Source organism: Quercus lobata, chromosome 5 (genome assembly GCF_001633185.2).
Source record: "Quercus lobata isolate SW786 chromosome 5, ValleyOak3.0 Primary Assembly, whole genome shotgun sequence".
Lineage (NCBI taxonomy): Eukaryota > Viridiplantae > Streptophyta > Magnoliopsida > Fagales > Fagaceae > Quercus > Quercus lobata.
In genome coordinates this window covers 64,454,904-64,463,898 of record NC_044908.1, presented here as the reverse complement: position 1 = coordinate 64,463,898, position 8,995 = coordinate 64,454,904, and positions in this window count along the sequence as shown.

Genomic DNA, 8,995 nt, shown 5'->3' with positions numbered 1-8,995 from the left:
GATGATGTTAGCTAGAATTGCCAAACTCTGTACAGGTTCTAAGGTATTAGAAGATAGAAGACGAAGACTAAGATCACAACCAACACCAGATTGCAGTCCATACAAAAAGATTAGAGTTTATCATTATCTTTTCATATTTGTAATTATCACTGTTCTCATTTGTAATTATCACATTCTGTAAAAATAAACATCAGGTGTATATTGATATGTTTATAAATACAAGCATGGACAACTAACAATTCAAGCTGCCATTTTCCGCAAACACTACTTTTTACAAAACTGACACGGAATTTTAATTGATGCGTGCGAATGTGACAGCATCTTATTTAGCCACATAAACAATTTGCAAACCATAAGGGACTCATAAGTTGGCAACGCATAAACAAGTGTAAGGTTGTATTCAATTCAAACCACAAATATTTTACAGTGAAATTGACGGGGCCTAAATATAAATTAGAGACACATATCTAGTTTTTCTTAAATGTTTAAATATTCACTACAAGAAAATGTATTTTTAGTGACGAAAAAATGGTTCTTAGTGACGAAAATCAAGATTTTTAGTGACGAAATTCGTTTCATTGCTGTAGCCCCGTCGCTAAAAGTCCTGGCGACGAAAAATTTCGTCACTAAAAGTCCCGATTTAAAAAAAAAAAAAAACTTTTAGTGACGAAAACGTTTCGTCGCTAAATGTTTTCCTCGCTAAAAACAATATTTAGTGACGAAAATATTTCGTCACTAAAACCATGTTAGTTTATTAAATCATATCTAGTGACGAAATATTTCGTCACTAAAACTATTTTCGGGTACATTTAGTGACGAAAAAATTAGTCACTAAAACTATTTTTAAGAAAATTCAAACACATATAGTGACGAAAATTTTCGTCACTAAAAACATTTCTTACAAAATTCCGCTGCATTTAGTGACGAAATATTCGTCACTAAAACAATTTTTTGTTGCCATATTTGTGACGAAAAAATTCGTCACTAAAACTTATTTTCTGTTTTTAATATTTTCATAACATTGATATTAACCTGTAACCTGTCATTATATTATTAAAACCTCACATTTGATTAACACATTTATTTTAACAACACATTTATAAAAAGTCAATCCATACATTCGACAAGTTAAAATTAAAATAAGTATCCAATTTAAACTCCTTCTATACAATAATTGTTTGCAACACATACAATAATTATTTGCAACACATAAAATAATTTAAGATGTTTTATAACAATACAAAAAATGTGGCATAATATAATTAGAACCAACGGAAGATGTCCTCATATGTCTTCAAATAATGCCTAAAGGAAATCCTCCAAAGCCACCAATAAGAAATCTGCACAAATATACATCTTTAGTTAAATATAAATGCACAAGTCTATATTTATACTTAAACAAATATATGTTGCATACACAAATATCATATCTAATTAACAAGTTTCATTCACATTTGCAAGAAACTGAAAACACTCCCAATATGAATTTAAACCACTTTATAACACCATGCAAGCCACCCGCTTGCTCCAACACAACAACCCACCACAAAACCAATCACAAATATCACAAGTATAGAATGCTTACAAGTATTGAAATAATCGAATAAAGTAATATTCATCATATCTAATTAACAAGTTCCATTCACATTTGCAATAAACTAAAAACACTCCCAATATAAATTTAAACCACCTTATAACATCATGCAAGCCACCCGCTTGCTCCAACATAACAACCCACTACAAAACCAATCACAAATATCACAAGTATAGAATGCTTACGAGTATTGAAATAATCGAATAAAATAATATTCATCATATCTAATTAACAAGTTCCATTCACATTTGCAAGAAACTAAAAACACTCCCAATATGAATTTAAACCACCTTATAATAACATGCAAGCCACCCACTTGCTCCAACACAACAACCCACCACAAAACCAATCACAAACATCACAAGTATAGAGTGCTTACAAGTATTGAAATCGAATAAAGTAATATTCATTACATCTAATCAACAATACTCATTCACATTTGCAAGAATTAAAAAACACTTCCAATATGTATTTAAACCACCTTATAACACCATGCAAGCCACTCGCTTGCTCCAACACAACATACCACCACAAATCCAATTTCCAACATCACAAGTATAGAGTTTTATAAGGTTTTCAACTAAAATTTACTTACTTTGCTCAAGCTAAGTTTACAACTTTCAGAAAAAATCCAAAGTTATTGTAAACAATGTGTATTTAGCCTGCAAAAGAAAAGTTAAATTTATAAGTACTTCAACCTTTATAACGAATAGCTCTTATGGAATCCTTATGAAAGGACACGCTGGTATCATCCACCAAAGAAACTGTACTAACCCACTTTTATTTTCATTATGTAATAATAACACTACATTGTTTTCTCCTCAATGTTCAAAATAACATGAATTTCTAAACTCAAAATACTACACATTGGAAAATGTACTAAAAAAACTAAAGCTACAGTATCCACAACATGGCATTGCAATAAAATACTACAACTATTGAGTTTTTCACATAACAATACAATTTTGCCATTAATAGACCAATTAATAACACTGCTCAACGACTATAGCACACCTCAATTACTTAAGGGGGAAAGCAAAAAAGAAAGTAAATGAAACTAATTATGGTTCAATAACTTACCATCTTCAGCACCAAAGGCACAACACAGACGCAGAGTTTTAAGCCACATCACAAACACTTATTTCTCATAGAGCTAAATGCACTCTTTATTTATTCATAAAACTCTGTTAATAGGTTAACAACAATGTCTATCATTCTCCAAGTACATCAAAACCTTAAGTCAATTGTTTAACATCCAAAAAGCATATCCCTCTATTTTGAATTCCATAGAACAATTCACAAATTCAGCACAGAAAAGTCTTTAAAATAAGTAACAATTACATATAAAAAAACTCAATCACAACAATGTCAACATATATAAAAAAATAAAAATTCAATTGCAGTATCTCATATTCTTTCTGCCAAAAAGTTAATAAAATACAATGCCCAAATATCACCTATCATGAGACATAGAAAGTTTGCAAATCAATACATCATTACATGTGACCCAAAATATGGCAACTATTCAGGCATGGGAAATAGATTATCCTGGATTTCAGTTTCCTAAATATGAAAACAGGGGACACATAAATGGGAATATGTTTCCAAGTCTAATAAGCATCTTAACACTTATATCCCTGCAGTTCCCATCATTATTTATAATTTATATTTCCCCTTCTCAACAATCAAATCCAAAACCATCATGAAAATTAGAAGTCTGATACATATATACGCAAAAATGAAATTAACCACAATATATACATAGATTTTATAACTTACACATCAATCAGGCCAGGCTTGGATTTCCCCTGCCAATCCTCTTCTTTAACAATTGATAAAATCTTCCCCTCCTTTATTTCAACTGCTCATTTTAACATTTCATTCTCAACAAAAATAAAAAAACACATTCTCAACAAACATGAGCTAAAGGGAATGAAAGAAAAAAAAAAAATAAAAAAAATAAAAAACCTTACCGATTCAAAGCGTCGGCATCGATTTGGAGACGAATGGTCCAAATCAGTGAATCGGCAACGAATGGGAATCATCGAGAATCGGTGACGGTTCAAAGCGTCGCCATCGATTTGGAGATGGTTCAAAGTGTCGCCGTCGTTGTCGATTGAGAACAAGGCGAAGCTTCGACGGCGATTTGGAGACGGTTCAAAGCGTCGCCGTCGCCGTCGATTGAGAACAAGGCGACGCTTCGAAGCGAGCTTCGACGGCGTTGTTGAGACACTTCGATGGTGACGCTGAGCTCTTCGACGGCGACGCTTCGAAGCTGCTTGAATGGGTTTCTCTTTTTCCGTTTGGGTTTCTTTCTTTTTTTGTTTGGGTTTCTCGGTTAATGTTTTTTTTTTTTTTTGGCTGAGTGGGTGAATGTATGGTGCTTTTTGTTTGGGACTATATATAGTGGTATTTAGCGACGAAAACATTTCGTCGCTAAAGGCCACTTCTAGTGAGGAATTTATGTTTCGTCACAAAAGGTCCAGAATTTCTTACACTTTTAGCGACGAATTTTATTTTCGTCACTAAAGAAACCATATTTTGTCAAGATTTTTAGCGACGAAATTCTAATTTCGTCTCTATAGCATACTTTTAGTGACGAATTGATATTTCGTCACTAAAAATATATAAGTGCAATACTATTATTATTTTTAGCGACGAATATTTTTCGTCGCTAATTCTTCCTTTTAGTGACGAAAGAATTTTCGTCACTAATACTAACTACAACAATACCTACAGTGACGAAATATTTCGTCACTAAAAATTTTAACTTTTAGTGACGGAATATTTCGTCGCTATAGATTAATTACACTCGCCCCGAAATTTCCCTCCACTGGTGCCCATTTTTTAGATCTCAATAGCGACAAAATTTATTTTTCGTCGCTAAATGTTATATTTTTTTTCACTATTAGTGACGAAATTCATATTTCGTCACTAAAGCTGTATTTTTAGCAACGAAAAATATTTCCTCACTAATTTTCGTCACTAAAAATACATTTTGTTGTAGTGATTCATAGATGCATTTTGAGCCTATCATTGAATTTAGACTTTACATGATATCATAGGGCATTTGAGAAAATTGGTCAAATTTGATATTTGTTAGCATATATATGTATATTCTAGAGAGAGATCGCAAGGGATGGAACTTGCTAAGAGAGATAGAGAAAAATCGCTGCTGCAAAGGCCAGCGGAGATCAGCCAAAACACGAGAAAGAGTCACCAGAAGGACAAAGTTGGTGGAGACAGGCGCTCACCATTCAACGCCACCTCATCCGTTCCACCACCAAGTGCATGCAAACCAAATTGGGTCAGATTGGCTTCTAACTTCAATTTTTTTTTTTTTTGGTTCTTTCTTATTCTGATTCAAATTTGTTGTTAAAATTTGATTACTTTTTTGTTTTGTACTATGATTATATGTCTTCGTTGAGACATTTGAGAGAGAGAAACATATGTCCTTTGTTTCAGAGAAGAAATTGTGAGACCAAAAAGAAATCAAGAAGAAAGAAAAAGAATTGATATATACTTGTACGCCCACATTTTTATTTTCAAGATATAATTTTATTCCAACTAAATTTAAGTGTATATGTGTATAAGTCTCCCTCTTAGAGACTTGAAACCCAGTCCTTGCCCCCTACACTCTACAAACACTTATACTTAGCACCCCACATTGTTGATTGCTTATTAGTTCATGATAAGTTATGATTTTTCTATAACATTAGTGTTGGCTTTTTCCATGACAAAAAGTGTTGTAATTGCGTAAATTTATTTCCTTGTATTTTTGTGGGATTTATTTGTAATGGGTTTAGTATTAACTGATGAAGATTTGATCAAGACAACTAAAGGTCACATGAGAAGCACATGCAGGAAGGTGAAGAGTCAAGCCAGTTGTCCAAAGAGTACAATATGTCAATTGGCTAGCTCATGACTCGGGTCGCCACTTGCACTAGTCGCAAGTGAATTGCAAGATGCCTTTGTTTTGCTGAAACACATGACCTTTTGTATTCTCCTCACACATACTATATATACTCTCATTACCCACAGAAATGGTAAGGAGCTTATTGAGAGAAAAACCCTAAGAAATGTTTCTACAACACACCCACCTTATTATGAAGAAAGCTATTCATTCTTAGAGAGAAATCTTTGTAATCTCTTCTCCTTCCCTCTCCCATTGTTATACTCATTGAGAGGAGATTTGTATCCAAACACAACCCACACCCATTTAGAGTGCTGAGAGTATTTTTGGAGCTTTGGGAAGCATTGGAAGATGCCAAGGATGGCGGATGCAATATGGAGCTTATTACGGGATCCAGAAAGCTAGGAAAGACACGGTTAGGCTTAACCTTGTTGGAGCAAGAAGTTTGGAGAGCTTAGGTGCTTCGGGTAGATTAGTCTTGGAGGGTCTATTGCTATTCATGTATCCCAACTAATTTTTTAGTGGATCATTTTACCGCTTGGAGGGCAGCGGAGAGGTTTTTCGCCGGGTTCTTCAATTTTCTCTTCGATAACACGTATTGGTGTTATCTTTGTGTTTGCTTTTCTTTTCCCTACTCTATCCCTTTTAATTGCTATTGTGTTTGTGATTAATTATGATTTAGCGTGTTTTGCCAATTTGGGTATTGCTTATATTTATCATTCTGTACATCAATTGTTTGAATATAAGATTTGTATTGGTAATTTTGTAATTGGGAGTCTAAACATTCTCTAGTGTTTTACACACCAAGTGAACTTTCAAGTTACATATAGAAACAATTAGTTAATGTCACGTAATGAGATTATGAGAACTAATAAATTTATAATTAGTGATTATTGATAGATCACGTAATGAGATTATGAGAACTCATAAATTTATAATTAGCGATTACTGATAGATTGTAAACTTACTATTTTAACAGTAGCTTAAAACTTTAGGCGTTTTTTGTTTGTCTAATTGTCCTTAAATTAATGGTTTTTTTTTTTTTTTTTTGTTTGCTCAAAAGAAAATTAATAGTTTTTTATTTTTTTTATTTTTAATTTGCTTTTAATTTTTTAATTTTGACTTTGTATTTTTTTTTTCTTGTATTCTATTTTACTTAGCTAGCAACAATATTTGAGCTTAACAACAATAAATAGTCTAAGCAATAATAATTTTTGCAACTTTCGATGCTGGTTTGAATTTTCATGAACAGTTTTTTCATTCATACTTCGGCCCCTCAGTTAAAATTCTGGCTCTATCTGTGGGTAGGGATTTATTAATTTTATTTTGAAGAAGTAATGGATTTGCTACAAAAGATCTTACAGAAACTATATATGCCCTTTCTTTGTCATGTAGAGATCGTCATTTTTTTTTTTTTTTTTTTTGTTGAGAATCCGTATAGATCATCATTTGAAAATTTAATACAAATGTAAGAAAGCTTTAATACAAATGTAAGAAAGCTTTAAAGCTAGGTGTGTTAAGAGGGAAAAAAAAATGACGACAACTTTGAATAACTCAGAAAAATTTATGTATAATTCATATTTCTATATAGTACCAAGCCAAAAAAAAAAAAAAAAATTAAAGAAAAAGAAAATGGTTGACTTATCTATTTTCTGACTTGAATTTTCTTTTAGATTTGGAGAAAAAGAGGCTCACGTAAGAAGAATAGTTTATAGCCGCCTCATTTATTGAACATTTACATATATGGGATGGCATTTCCAAACTGCTTACCGTTTTCTTGTCAACGATCAGTGGTTTTGAATTTTCGTTTCATATATGGAACAGTTCTAGAATAGATCAATTAATTCTTTTGCACACAAAATGTCCCTCAAAAAAATTTACATACTTCCCTACAAACTCACCTCATTCTGACACCCATCTGCCATCACAATATATTTGAAAAAAAAAAAAAAAAAAAAAAAAAAAAAAAAAAAAAAACAGCTTGTGTCTCCGGACTTTTCCTTTCCATATATATAAAAGCATCTAATCCATATATGGATGATGTTTCAAAACTACAAACCGTTGACTAGATTAAATCATAAAATAACGTTAAAAAAGATAATGATATATATAAAATGTATTTTTTTAAATATATATAATGATATATATATATATATATATTCAAAACAACAGTGATAACATGTAATTTTTTAAATCACATAATTAAAGATAGGAGTGTCAATTCGGGTTAGCGTGTCGGGTTCGTGTCGTGTCGAGGTAGGAGTATTCGACTAAATGGCTCAACCCTAACCCGTTCCATTTAATAATCGTGTCATAATCTTTCAACTCTAACTCGATCTATTAATAAGGTGAGTTGACCTGACCCAACCCATTTGACCCACTTAATAAACGAGTCGTGTTGGGTTGACACGAATATAACACAACCTATTTCAACCTGTATAATATTAAATATAACATTCATCTAGAAATAATTTTTTTACATTCTAAAAGCAGTGCATATACTTCAAGTTTTCAACTCACATTCAAAATAATATAATTTAACAAAAATATAACATTCATCTAGAAATAAGTTTTTTACACTCCAAAATAAGTGCATACAGTTCAACCCAAATTCAAAATAACATAGTTTAACAAAAATAAAATAACATAGTTCAACAAAAATATAATATTCTTGGAACTTGCCAAATGCTAAGTATCAATATTGAAAGAATTGGAGCAAATAGTAGGCTAATCAGGACTATGACTACAATTATCATCCATAGATTCTAGTTTATAAACTATTTCAATAAACCCACTTGCAAGATATGTAGCTTAATTTGCTATTGTCTGTGTGCGGCTACTATATAGCTGCTGAGATTTTTTTTTTTTTTTTTAAATTTATTTTTTGGGTAAGAACAATTTTTTTTAAAGAATTCTTTAAAGGGTAGGGTTGTTTATTTTAAATAAATTTAGTTAATTGAGTTTAGTTTTAGCTTTTTTTTTTTTTGTTTTTTTTTTTTTGTTTTTTGGACTTGTATATTTTGTTTTAGATATTGGATCTATAAATTTTTTTATAGTCCCTAAAATGAGGAAAATACTAGAGTTACAAACTTTTTAATAAATTATTGATGTGATAAGTGGTTACTAGTAAGTAAAATAATATTGTGAGTGGTGGTGTCATGTGCAAACCAATAAGAATTTGCTATTAAAACAATTTGTAAAAATATTGAAAAAAAGTTTGTGAGTCTAACATTACTCTTAAAATAATCAATGATATTATTTAATGATATTATTTAAGGAAAACAGAATGTAATTTTATAGAATAAAATTGTTAAATTGGTACACATATATATAGTAATTTAAAAAAAAAAAAAAAAAATTAGAGGGGGCCATTGCCCCCCTAGTTCAATGGTGGCTGCATCCCTAGTACATGAAGGCAAAATCAAGATCGGTTAATAGTTTTTTATTTTTTAATTTTTTTATTTTATATTGGTGATCAAGATCAGTTA